Genomic DNA, 14,877 nt, shown 5'->3' with positions numbered 1-14,877 from the left:
TACCTTTTGAGGGTAGACACATAGTGCTCCGGTGGAGTGGCGCATGCTGCACGCTCTCGGCGTGTGCGAAGAGCGTCCTTGCACGCCAGCTGATCGTGGTTCTCCATGTTTTTCTTCTGGAACCCTGCAAAATGCAATCCAAGAGCTAGGCTTTGATATGGGATAAGAACGATCCCATAGAAGGGACTTGGTGTGGGTTGTCAAACGTATGTGATTAGAAGAGGAGGTGCAGAACATGCTAGACTCTTGTAATGGTGTCCCTCTGGCCGCTAACTACGAGCAGGTCTTGACTCATGCCGAGTTGGATCGGTTGGTGGTTCTATGTTTGGAAGGCTCCACCTCGGAAGGATAGGCCGGGGAGGGGGTCGTGTACAGAGAGAGAGAGACTGCGCCCTGCTTACGTCCTTAGGGATGCTGGACGGAGCTACCATGATGGTAATGCGGAGGACATGCTCTTTGCTCGAAGGCGGGCATGATCTGGTGAATGTGGAACGGCCTAGCATAGCTTGGCAGCCCCGATTTGTCTGTCTACGCTTGACTTGTTATGGCTTGTGTGTGTTGATAATGTCTATACAAGGTGATACGAAAATCATTGTATATATATGTGTACACACATTTGTCCGAACCCTTGTCGCTTCACTAGGATAGAAACCAATGGTAGAACTCGGGATTGTACTGAAGCATGGCACACGCATCTAGCACACGTGGTAGCTTACTCAATACTGATAAATATTTCGCCACATCGAGTAGCATGGAACATTGTCCGAGTCTACTGGCGACATATAACTCCTCATCAGCCAGAACTTTATCAAAACAGAGGGTTTTCTTGGCTTGGTTTGGCCAAGTCCTTGCCCTGAATGGCAGTCAACACTCGAAGGGAAGTTGGTGCCACATAGGTTGGGTCTCTTTAGGATCGCCATTTGGCCAATCACTCCTCAGAAACTATCATGATCTGAGCCCCTAGTTTGGCCATTGCAACGCGGTTTTCACACCAATGCTGCTCAAATCGACTCTGGCCTGCTAACAGTCGCTTGAGTCGCTCTATGTCTACGAGATTCGGTTGGCAGAGCACTTCATTGAATGTGACAGTTAAGCGCAGTTTGTCAGCTTCCTTGCCCGAGATGAGTCGCAAGCATTCGTGTAGGAGCCTGCTATAGTGCTTGTCAAGGTGTTCCTACTCTTCCCAAGATAAAGGGAAGGGCAAGTAATCTCCAAGTTACTCCTTGGGGATTGTGCCCATGTCCGCAAGGACGTAAACTCGTGCGAACACCTTGAGCTTAGCATCCAACTCAGTTAAGCATTCTGCGACACTTCTATGTTCAACGAGGGCTTGCTCGGTTGCTATCTCATGCAAGGTTCTAGGAGTTTGCCTAGGCTTTAGCATAGCTGGGGATTCAGGCCTATATGAGCAAGATTGGTCAACGCTAGGATTGCTCATGCTCTTGGGGTTTCCATGTTTCTCTTGAGGCTTCATTATTGCGTCATGGTTTTCCTTGGGTGTGACTGGTGTGAATTCATCACCCCGTCGTGACACTGTTGTATCCACTCTTGATTTGTCAATGCGAGTTCTATTGTCAATGGATAGAGTGTTGCAAGCAGCCATTGATGGTAACGAATGCTTTGATTTGTCGAAGCACACGGATGTGTCTGAGGTTTCACCGCTATTAGGAGAGGTATCAGTGGGCTCATTGGTGAACGGACTCAATGCTTTATTCATTAGCTCTCCAGCACTCTTCGTCCCAATGTTCTTGGGGTCCACAACCACCTGCAACTGTTGTTGTTTTCGCTATTTTCTCCTCTTTTTCTTGGTCAGTGCAGGTGCATCTAACGGCTCAGAACCTATGGCTAGGTCGACTGCTGATGTGCTTGGTTGGGCCTCAGCATTTCCCTTCTCTAGTGTGTCCTCATGGGAGTTAGCCATGGCTTGTGGAATAGCCTTGCCAAGTTGCGTGGGTATAATTGTCTCCCTTTTGGGGGAGTCTAGCTCTTCAGTCAATTCCCATGTGCTTGACTCCTCCAGCCCAGGCTTTAGGCTCTTTGGAAGTGCTGGAGTTATTAATGAAGTTGGTTGCGACACCTCCTTCACAGGTAAACTACTAAGGACACGTTTCGCAAGGGGCATTGTCACGGCCAAGGGCTGTGACGGCTATGATCCCTGATTTGAAGTACTAGCAGCTAGTTTGGTGGACTTGGTACTATTGGTGGATTGCGGTATCCGGTCCTCAGGGCGATCGGAGGTGGTCGCATCTTTTGTTGCCCTTTGAGCATTCATTTGTATAGATTGAGCATGAGTTGATCTGGTCACATTGGGTTGCACAGGCATATCCTTGGGCCGAGAGACACGGCTAGTGTCATGTCCCCCCTCTTGGATATTTGGAAGCCTCGATGGAGATAGAGATTGGGAGTGAGTAGCCGCCATTGATGACCGATGTTGTGCTTCCTGTGTCCGTTTGGAAAAGGAGGATGTAGGAGATTTGGGACTCCTACGTGGGCTTGGCACTGACTGGAGAATTTGCTTGTGATTGTTAGACGATTCTGCCATTAGCTTTGTTGAGCAATCAACCTTATCTTGAGCAATGTTGTGCCTGTGGTGCTCATTATCCTCTTGGGAAGTCAAATGATTTCAATAGTGAGGGGCTCAATCACTCCAATATTTTTGGTTCGAGACTTGGATTTTCGTTTAGGTTTCCTCCTTCGCCTCTTTGCTTTTGACATAATTTGGGCTTCTGAAAGAGGTGGTTTAGCAGGGGGTTTTGGTACCCAAATCCATTGATTGCCTGCATAATACCCTTGAGCACGAAGCAACGCCTTGGATATCCATCGTGGCATTGTGCTAGCTCTCCATCGACGCCTTTGTCTATAAGGCTTGGGCTTCTTTCTTGGTCTTCTACGATATTTGTATGAAATCCTATCCTTGGCCTTGTCTCCTAACCTTTTTGTTTCAAGTATGGCCTCACTCACTGGTTCTCTCTGTTCAACCTGCGCTTGTATTAACTCTTTCAACAACTCCTTGCTCTCATTACTAGGCTCACTTGGTATGTCTGAATGCTCCTTGCCCTTCCCTCGAGGTTCACTGAGGTCACCCTTGCTAAAGGTTGTGACTATCCTCACACCCGGTAGTGTCAGGTGTATCCTCTATTCTACATAGTCAGTCTCACATTTGGTTGCCCTTTTGAAGGGTCTTCCCAGGAGGGTTTCCTTACCATATTCAGCACCATTTGGAGGAACATGAAATAGGATAGGCAAGCTTTCAGTTTCAATTGTTGCAAGGATATTGCACTTCCTTATGAGTACTTGTGGAGGTCCCCCATAAGGGCTAAGAGTTGCATTAGTCGATGTCAGCTCTGGTTGGCCTAGTAGGGTCCATGCCTCATAGGTCAAGACATTAAAATCTGCTCCTTCATCAATCAGAGCATCGATAGTATGCTCTCTTTTCACGGTGAGTTTGACCCTAAGATAAGCAAGTGGTACTATGTCTTCATCTTCCAGGTCTTGGCTTGTAAATTTAAGCCTTCTGACAAATGCCCTTGAGTCCCCAACTGCACGACCAGATGTGGATTCTCCACTGATGTCTTGGCTCGTCAGTGCAAAGCTATTCAAGGAGCATCTATTGTCAGGATTGTCATATCTAGTCATCTCTGTATTGGTAGCTTGACAATGTTGCATTCCGCTTTGACTAAACGTAGTTTGAACACAATGCACGTGTGTCCTTGTAGTGCGGCCTTTTTGCCCTTGATGGCTAGATCGGCCCGTTAAGGTTCTAGGGTCTCTGTTTGCCTCTATTCGAGTGCGGGCTTCTGGTTGCTCCTTTACAAGGGAGCCTCCATGCTTGCATAGGGCCATTATTACCCGAGGGTCTAAGTTGGAGGGCCTGTCACAGTGCGCATTCTCTCTTCAACCTACTTGGGGTGGAAAAGGAGGGGGTAGGGCCCCCTTTGCGGGGGTCCTGGAGGCGGTCCCCTCCTTGACCCGCAGGGTCATTACGGTAGGCACCATGCACAGCTTGGAGGATCGTTTCGCCAAATCTTGAACCACTTACTCGAGGGTTCGGCCCAATTGTGGGTCTGCAGTGCGTCTTTCGTTCTATGTAGCCTGCGGGGTCAATTTCGGGGCTCGGCACTCTTTTTCCACTTCGTTGCCTTGTTCGTTTTTCGGTGTAATCAGGCTTTCCCCCTCGGCGGATTGCGCCTAAGTCCCTGGTCTTGTAGTTGCCTGCCTCTAGCTCCTAAGCGGTTGTGCCCTACGATTTTGCCTATTCCGTGAGCCAGAATAGCGTTCTAGGTGTCCTACGGGCTTCTGACAGTTCGTGCTGCTGCGTTTTAGGCGGGTCAGGTCAAATTTCTGAAAATTTAATAAAAATTTGCACTTGGACCAATTGGTTCGAATTACGGGGTCCAAGTGGGTCACTCGGACGGGCCAAGGCACAGGGCCGAGGGTCGAGTTTTAGGGTTAGACTCGGACGATTTTGATTTGAACGGCCGAATGGCAAATTTGAACAAGGTGATTTGGACGGCTGAATGGCACTTGGGCCGAGGGTCGAACGTGGAAGGTGGCCAAGGGCTGAATTTGAGGCTCGGACGGGTCGTTTGGACGAGCCAAGGCCGAATGTGCCACGTGGCAATAAGTTTTGACTCGGACGGGCCGAATGGGTTGACTCGGTCGGTTTTGACTCGGATGGCCGAATGGCAAATTTGGACAAGGTGATCCAGACGAGCCAAATGGATTTGGCCGAGTGGGCTGGGTGGTCCGAGGGCCGAGTCTGGACCTCGGACCAGAGTCGACATGACTCCGACGTGCCGAACGTCGCGCGTGTTTTCGTCGAAGCTCACAAAATTCGTCGTCCAAGGCGCTGGGGGCCTTCCCCCTTGTCGAGCAACTCCAGATTGGTGCTACTACTGTAGGGGGAGGTGTAGAATTACCTGGGCTAGCCGAATATCTCCTTGATGTCAAGATTGAAGCGAATTTTCTCGCCAAGCTTTCCTCTTCTCTCCTGCTCTCCTGGAACCCTGGAATGCACAATGTGGCCTTTCTTGCCACTTTTGGCCCTTATACCCTCTTCCGGGTATGGTATTGGCACCCCCAATAACTCACTTACCGACCTTAGGCATCACAAGTAAGTTTTTTACCACTTTTGCACGATTCTTGCTCTGTTTTTGCCCTGTTTTGCAACAGTAACCGTAATGCTTATTTTCTTTGTTTTTCTTTGTTTTCTCCTACTCTAATGCATACAACTCACAAAGTAAATACCTACTCTACTCCATCTCACTACATAACTCTCAAAAAGCAAAAAACCTACTTCCCAAGGAGATCGAATACCATCTTCAACTCCCTCACTACCTACCTATCTCAAGTACCGGTTCGGGGAAACCCTTACTTTGATGCTCGATTCGGAGCGCGCAAGCGCTCAAGGCTTAAATCCGTTGGTCTTGGTAACGGAACCAAAATGTGGGAGCTCATGCTCAACCGCCAAGACCCATGGACCTCTTATTGTTTCAAGCGTTCCAAGCCGAGCACTAATGGCTACCTCTCACATAGTCGACGCGCCATTCATATCTACGGGTGTAGTGAGCTTACCTCCATGCTGTTCGAGTTACCTCCTCTCCCGTGCACTCCGGTAGCTCCACGATCCAAGTGTAAGCTTCAAGCAAGCTCCATCCTCAAGCTTCATGCTCCAAGCTCCATCACTGCAAGCAAGAGAAGAGAAGAGAAGAGAAGAAGAGAGGAGAAGATGGAGAGCCTCTCCACCCCACGGTCCCTCACTCTCACACACTCACTCCCTCACACTCCCACGCTCCCTCTCTCAAGCACAAGCTCAAGCAAGCAAGAAGAATAAGAAGAAGAAAAAAAGGAGAGCCACTTTTTGCCACACACAAGAATGAGCTTCTTATTCACTTTTCAAGTTTATATACAAAACCCTAAATCCCTTTTGGGCGGTCATCCCCTTTTCCCCTTTCTTACATGGCTGGCCGTAACCTAGGCCCTTTTTCCCATTGTCCTTCTTTCTCCCTACTTCCTTTCCACCGCCCGTCTATATTTACAAATTGCACGGGTGAGAGCCCGGTGCTCCTTGAATTAAACCATGATGCGCTTGCGCTATTTTACAATAGTTTTGACTTGTGCTTTTCCTTGTGCACCTTTGTCTTCCGTTTCTCTTTGCCTTGGCCTTTGTCTTTGTCTTCTGTTTTAGCTTTTCGGATTTTCCACCGCTTGGCACTCTTTTACAAGATTTCAGGGTGCGCCTTTGTATTTTAAAATGCAGCTTTCCCCTTTTGCATTTGCCTTGGACTTTTTAAGGTTGCCCTTGCGCTTTTGGCATTTTTCTCCTCTTCTTTCTTCAGTCGGGCTACCTTTTTTCCGCCTTTGCCCTGCGTCTTTTTTATTCCCTTTTGTTTTCTTCGTGTTGGGATTAACATTCCCTTTTGCTTTCTTCGTGTTAGGGTTAACATCATTACTAACAAGTGAATCTTCTTTTGGTCTACATTGGATAGATGGTTCACTTGTTGGTTTGGCATTGTGTATACCTTCAACCTTATGTATTTGGGCATGAATATGAGCCTAAATTTGAGGTATTAAAGTCCATTTACATATTTGAAATACTCTACAAGATGTCTTGAATATTGACATTCCATAGTTGATTGATGGCTTTGGAAAGGCTAGAAGCTATTAAGCTAGAGTTAAGGAATATACTTTGCAAATGAAGATTGAAATAAATTCTAGAATAGAATGTATTTCACTGCTTTAAATCGTTGGGCCATGTATTAAAGATGTTTCATGCTGAAGTACTACCACATGATTGTGGGGCCAACATTAGATGTATACAAGCATTAAATGCACAGATTTGGATAGTCTTTTTGAGGGTATTGCAATTGACTGCTAGTTATTACAGATTTTGGTGTGTCATTGAATGTTAAACCATTTCTACATGTTTAGTGGGCAGTCAATGCAGCTTGATTAGAATGCTTTTACCCATGAATGGTATGACATCTATTTGGGGATGTTTTTGATGTACTTGTAAGCTAAAAATACCTTGGTTTTTGCAGACAATTTATTGTCATAAATTTTTGGATTGAAATTGCCTTACATAAGCAATATCTAGCAGACACTTGCTTAATGATTGGTTGACATGGTTTGCACAGGGAGTCAGGCGTAGCACTGTCTAGTCACTCATTAACTACTGAAGATTGCATTGAATAAATAAATCTATAGAGATGGAAATGTTGATGAGATTGTTAGCATAACTCAAATAGTGGATGAGAAACTTGTTAAAAACAACTATGTTATCTAAAAGTTCAGGATGGAGAACTTTCTCATCCAGCAAGGGTTATTAGGACTTGGTTACAGGTGCAGAAATCCAAACTCCTCAACAAGAATGCAACTCCTAATCAACTTAGGGCACATTGAGCATGGACTAAGAGAGCTCAAAGGGTACTACATTGGCTATCCCTATGCATTTTCGATACTATAGTTATGCAAATAATGAATTGTAGCTCACCGAAGGATGCATGGGATATTTTGATGAGATACTATGGTACTACCACTAGTGCTAGAAAAATACAGCTAAAGCAAAAGTTTAACATAATGGACAAGAAAGGACGATCCATTTAGAAAGATGTGATTGAGATAACAACTATTGTGGATTAGCTAGCATCCGTTGGGACTGAGGTAGATGATGAGGATTTGGTAGTTATGACCCTGAATGATCTAGGGCATGAATACAAGTCCTTCGATATGTCAATTTCAGTCAAGGTTGAAATGCTTGACTTTAATGCATTGGTATCCTTGCTTATCCATGAAGAAGTGAAATCGGGTTTGACTACGAGATTGAGTAGCTCTAAAAATAGAGATGCAACTTTTTACTCTAAACAGTGAGGTCATGTCATTGTGGTAGAGATTCTAGCCATGGTAGGGGAACCCGGTAGCATGCATCTCAGCATGGGCACAGTCAGCAAGGATTTGCTGGTAGAGGTGGTGGATACTCATGTGCGAGGGGGAGATGTCAATCTAGGGGTAGAGTATCCTAGCACTTATGGAAACATTACTTGCTTGAAAATAAGTTTTCATTAGTCATAGATCGTAAAAGTCGTAAGTGGATTTTTGCTCAACTTGATCTTAATATGAGGCAACGACGATGGATCGAAATTTTCCAGGAGTATGACTTTGAAATTAAGTTTAGGCTTGGTAAAGAAAATATAGTAGTAGATGCCCTTAGTTGTAAAGCCTTCCTTAATGCTCTTATCACCAAAGAACCATCTAGGGTAGAAACTTTGGCTACAATGATATCAATGCTGACTAATCCTATCATTGAGTTGACTAAGGATGAGACAAATAAGGACCTAGAATATCAACAATTGTTTTGGGAAGTCCAGAATAAGGAAAATGCAAACAAATATAAAGATTGCCATTACTATGGCAAGCATGGCCACATTGCAAAACAGTGCTGGAAAAAGCAACTTGATAAAAAGGGTAGACAACACGGTCACTATGCATCTTCTAGTTATGCAAAGCCTGAGACTAGTGAGAGACTGTTTGTTATGACTTATGTATGCAACAAGGGCAAGTAGCAAGAAAAGTCAGATGATGTCTAGTATATAGATTTTGGTGCCTCAAACCACATGACACCACATGGTGAGTGGTTTAATGAGCTAAAAATAGGTGCTAATGGCTATGCATGTACTAGAGATGATTCTTGGAATGATATAGCACACACTAGGATTGTTCCTCTCGTTATATCTGATGACAAGAAAAAGCAATTTTCATGATGTATTGCATGTTCCATCAATCACCAAGAATCTGTTATCTATTCATCAAATAGTTGAGCAAAACCTGTAGATATGATTTGATAAAGATGGCTGCTTCATAAAGGAGTATGGCAAAGGATGTAGATTGGTTGCTAAAGGCCAAAGACATGGTAGGATATTTACACTAGATGCAAACATCCTTGAATTGAATGCTACTATGTTTGCTCATGATAAGGCAAGTATCTGAGACATCGATATATGGCATAAGCAGATTGGACATATAAATGTCCAAAGCTGAAAAATATATAGTATAATGATCTTGTTATAGGGCTACCAAGGTTTAAATACGTTGATTTGGGACATGTCTGCTCAGATGTCAGTTTGGGAAATAAGCCAGGTTTCCATTTGCCAAGAAGACACGGAATAGCAACAAGCCTTTGTAGCTTGTGTACTCAAATGTCCGGGGATCCACATGTAATGCATCACTTGGTAGGTCTAGATACTATGTGACCTTTGTGGATGACTATAGCATGCACATGTAGATATACATCCTAAAGCATAAGGATGAGGTTTTGGACAACTTTATGGATTTTAAAGCTCATGTTGAAAAAGAGCTTACATGTTATTTCTCGTGCTTACAGTCTAATGATGGTGGTGGCGAGTACATGTCAAAGGAGGTTGATAAATACTTAGCAAAGCATGGGATTAGGAGACAGTTAACTTGCACTAACACTCCTTAGCAGAATGGAGTGATTGAAAGGAAAAACAAGGTGATTATGGAGGTAGCCAAGGCCATTTTGAATGAGAAGGACATGCCTTTATCTTATTGGGTTGAAGCAACACTTATGGCTATCTATGCTATGAATAGAACATCTATAGCATGAATACATGAAAAGACACCTTATAAGTAGTTGTATGCTACAAGCTTGACATCTTACATCTGAAAGTATTTGGTAGTATTGCCTATGTTCATGTTCCTGATGACAAACATAAGAAACTTGACCCTAAAGTAGTGAAGTGTGTTTTCCTTGGATACTCATAGGAAAGAAAGGCATTCAAGTGCATTGTTCCAACTACTCGAGAGATATTGCTTAGCCATGATGTTGTGTTTGATGAGTTAGCATCTTGGTATGGTGCTAAGTAGGCTGCAGTATCTGATGACACTTCACAGGGTACGTATGCTGAAAATGGATAGCAAGACACTATATCTACTAGTGGACCTACTTAGGATGCATCTAGGTGTGCAAGTCCTTGGACATGTAGGCTATGGAGCCATGGGTCTCCATCCATTGACATGGATATGTGAGTGAGGGGGATAGATAAAGGAAAAGGGAAGGTTTTTGATGATGTTACAGGTCCATTGACTTCATGATATGACTCTTCTAAGGGTCTAAATAGTGAGTTTGGCATACATCTAGTGGTTACACTTGGAGTTAAGTAGAGATACATACCGCCTCATGAGAGAGCGGAATCTAGTTCACCTCTGTTTGGGGAGATTGTAAAAGAGAAAAGAAGCATGTGGATAGACTTACATATAGTGGTTACTCAATGAAACATTATGCGTACATGATAAAAGTGCAGAAATACACAAAGCCTACATCTTTTGCAGAAGTAGTTAAGGATGAAAACTGATGCAAGGCTATGGATATTGAATATGAGGCTTTGCTAAAAAATAGAACATGGGATTTATAAGTGGATCTATGGATATTGTACTTGCATCCAATGGATCTATAAGGTAAAATGTGAGTCTGATGGCTCACTATAGAGGTATAAAGCCAGATTGGTCGTGAAAGGATATGCCTAGCAGTATGGGTTGGATTATTGGAAAACCTTAGTCCGATTGCTAAGATGGCAACTATACGGACTATTATTGCATTGGCTACATCCAAAGGCTAATGGATCAGCCGCCAAAGGGCTATGTGCATCCTGATTATCCATCATATGTATGTAGACTGAAGAAAGCATTGTATGGCTTAAAGCAAGCCCCACAAACATGGAATGCTAGGATTACTTCCTACTTTTGCAGACACTTGGATTTTGGCTAGGCAATCATAGTCTACTTACCAAGAAAATACAGAAAAATATATGTGATTTTGGTGCTCTATGTAGATGATTTGATGATCACATGTGATGATATATAGGGCATTGATGACATAAAAGCCATGTTATAGAAAGAATTTTACATTACAGACTTGGGAGAGCTGAATTTTTTCTTAGGGATTGAATTTATGCATGCACCTCATGGAATCTAGATGCTTCAAAGACAATATGCATAGAATATGTTGGAGAAGTATGGCATGTTGGACTAGAAACCCATGGATAGACCACTAGAGAATAATGTAAAGCTAACTGTTGATACAAGAAATGTGATAGAGAAGGTGACTATGTATAGACAGATGGTGGGCAATCTGATCTATCTGACTGTCACTAGATTGGACTCAAACTATGCAGTTGGTTTGATTAGCCAATTTATGTAGCAACCAAGGAAACCTCACCTAGATGCTGTGAGACAGATCTTGAGTTATGTGAAGGGTGCATTCTCTTATGGGCTATTCTATGAGTATGGTGAGCATGTTGAGCTTATAGGTTATAGTGATGCAAATTGGGCTAGCTGTATGTATGACAGAAGATCAACCAGTGGATATGCATTTGGTCTTGGAAGTAGCATGATAAGTTGTAATAGTAAAAAACAACTTATTATGGCTCTCTCAAGTATAGAAGAAGAATATAGGGGTGCAGCATTGGTTGCATGTTAGGCTACTTGGCTGGTTAAGTTGATGGATGACTTAGGGATTCATGTGGATAAACAAGTCAAATTGTATTGTGACAACACGAGTAGTGTGCTCCTAGCAAGAAATCCAATCTATCATGCTAAGTCAAAGCACATAGAGGTCCATTACCATTTCATAAGGGAAATGGTGCTTGGAGGCAAGATAGCCCTCATACATATGAAGAGTAAAGACCAAGTGGCAGACATCTATACCAAATCACTTGGTAAATATAAGTTCACTCATTTTAGATCTTTACTTTGAATATAGGAAGTGACTTGAGCTTGAGGGGGAGTGTTGAGATATGCAAGTTCAGTCTACCTACTACCTACCAACATGACAATGGTGTGTGTGTAGATTTAATAAGTAAATAGCTGGCTTAACTAGAGTTAGTCACTGGTTAGTCACTAGTCACTTAGACCTAAGTTAGATGTACTTTGGTTTTTGGAATGATGAATAATAATGATGGATCTCATTGAGAGCTATCTGCCCTCTATTGCCCCTATCTCTCTCTCATCTTTCTACATTGGAGAGGGGACCCTAGAGGTCCAAGGAGGTGAGTTATAAGGTGTGAAGGCTAGAGAAGGTGGAGAGTTAGAGCATGATTGCCTCAAATGATAACCTTGTAGATAACATGGTGCTAGGGCTAGGGCCTTCCCTATCCCCCATTATCTAGAGATGAGTCACATATCTATCCTCACATGCTGCTAGCACCATCATGGAGGATGGTGGGTTGTAGAATCTATCTAGGAGTTCAAATTAGGCAAGTGGCTCAAGCTTTCCAAAATTTGTTTGAGGTTTAGGAGAGCATGCCTATGTGTTGAATTCACAAGGGGGGAAACAAGGAAAGGGGAGGATATAGAGTAGCATGAAGTAGCAAAAAGAGTTGTCATAGGTTTAGTTGATGAAGATAGTGTTGATTTAACTTACTTGTTTGAGCCAATTTTCTAGGAGCGAGAATGGAAACCTCTATCAACTTGAGTGATTATGGTATGATGAGTTGGTGATGCTTGACTTGAAACTATATGTGCATATGATGTATTAGGAGGTTTGATCTCTCTCTCTCTCTCTCTCTCTCTCTCTCTCTCTCTCTCTCTCTCTCTCCCCAATGTGTGTGCATGCGTGTGTGTGTTTTACTACAAGTCCTATGTTTTTTATTTAAGTCACATAGAGTTGTAGTTTGATCAAGTGTCAAACGTGTAGGGGAAGAATTGTTGTTGCAATAAAGAGGGTTTCTAAAACCCAACTTTATTGGCATGGTTGATGAAAGTGTGTCTGTCAAATTGAAGTAACTTTTTTTGAATAATAAGGCATGCAAGCTAACATATTATAATAGTCATGCATGTTCATTTATTCATCCCTTGCACCAACCACCATTGTGGCATTTGGGTTGATTGGAGTGGGTGGAGGGTTTCCTTGATGGGCATACTACTTCGGTTATGATTGTGGTTTGATTCCTCTTAAGCCCAATGTGCATATTTGACAAGGGATAAGCATGCATCATGTGAGGGGAGTATAGCTTTATATGCACACATCCCCATCTGGAACATGGTTTGTAAGCATGTCCTTGAAATGTCATGGCAAAGGAGTTGCATTTATGGAATGTAGGTTTATTAAGTTTGCATCTAACATGGGGAGAGAATGAAGAGGAAGTCTCTAGTAGATGAGAAGGATGTTTGACCATGCTAGGGATTAGTTTTGAGCACTATATTAATGAGCCTTACTGTTACTCATGGTATATCAATCTTAGGTGATCTATTTCTTAGTTTACAAAGCACAAACATTATGACATGACATTTTATTTAGCATTTTCTTGAGTCTTGCCAATTACATACCACAAAAAGGTAGGTGAAAATTCTCTCCACATAAAGAATGGAGAAATTTTGAGTTACATGAGTTGTTTCTAAAACAAGTATTGAAAAATGTATTATGATAAGGTAAAACTCCAAATAATGAAGAAAAGGTTGCATTGTAGTTACAATATAAAAAAACACTATGCTGTAGATATAAGCTCTCATGATTTTTCATAAGAACTCAACCCTTGTTTCTTTAAAATCTATAAACTCATGGAGGACAACCTTTTTAAGGCGAATCCAATCTAAGAGCGAGGACTTTACAAAGAGGCAAGGTAGGGGGCAGGGGTAGAGAAATGATCATATGCCCCCCCCCCCACCCCCCTCCCCTCCCCCCAAAAAAACCAAAAAACAGAAGAACAAAAAAAATCTGTATTTTCTATTCTCTCTTGCATTAAAGAGCCAAAGCTAATCTCCTTTCGCATCAAATGGGACTCATTAAGGTCACTTGCTCAACCAAGACAATATCCATGGTATTAGACTTATCAACACTTAAAGTATACATCGATTTTTTATTCAACTGGGACTTGGACATGGAAGCCCATTAGCAAAGAAAGAGCCATGGATTATGTTCAAGGCTAATTAATTGTAGCAATGACAATACTGTTATCCATGTAGAGATGACTACATTGATGAGGCATTCAAAATTTGTATCTTATATGGTTAAGCCATGAACACAACAATTCATTATGGACTTCAAGAATATAGATTTCTAAGATCTCTTTCCCCACACACACACACACACGTGCATGTGCACACACATATGCATATATATGTCATATGGCTAATGGAATGGAGGCAACATCCCAAGGTCTCCATGCCTTTGTGGAAGGCCAAGGCCATGTTATATATGTAAATATGTAATATATATATATATATATATATATATATATATATAGTGTGTGTGTGTGTGTGTGTGTGTGTGTGGGCATGCTATTAGTGAGCTCCTCAAAAAATGGATAGCCAACTTTCCAAATCAAGTGATAGGTGAGAGATAGATCTTGTGTGTGTGGGTGTGTTATCAACAAACTACTCACAAAATAGATAGCTGAATTTCCAAATCAAGTTACAATCAAGAGTCGTTAAAAAAATTTGGTAATCATTTTTTTGCAAATAATTCAGAGAGTACAATCTAATAAGAAATACATGCAGATAGCTATGAACATCATGCATTTGGTAGAGCATGAATCAGAGCCTTATACTGAGTTGCATTATACAAAATTTCACGAAGGTTACATTTTTCAAAACAAAAATACCAAATAAATGGTGAAGAGTTGATCTTGTCATCTACAAACCAATCAGAAACACTAGTTAGTAAGGGCTAGAAAGCATAAATGGGTTGTAGGTGCTAGGGGACCACCTTGATTGTTATCCCCTTTGCACCATGTGGATGGTACCCAATTTGAAGTCACTGAAGACATAGTTTGTGTTAGTAGTAGAAATAATCACCTTCTTCTCTCAAGATTCATGTATGACTTGATCAAATTGCCACCAAACTTGGAGGAATGTAGGGTGAGC

This window comes from Lygodium microphyllum, chromosome 5, assembly GCF_053477565.2.
Source record: "Lygodium microphyllum isolate KBCC chromosome 5, Lygodium_microphyllum_v1.1.10, whole genome shotgun sequence".
Lineage (NCBI taxonomy): Eukaryota > Viridiplantae > Streptophyta > Polypodiopsida > Schizaeales > Lygodiaceae > Lygodium > Lygodium microphyllum.
Note: the sequence above shows the minus strand (reverse complement) of the source record.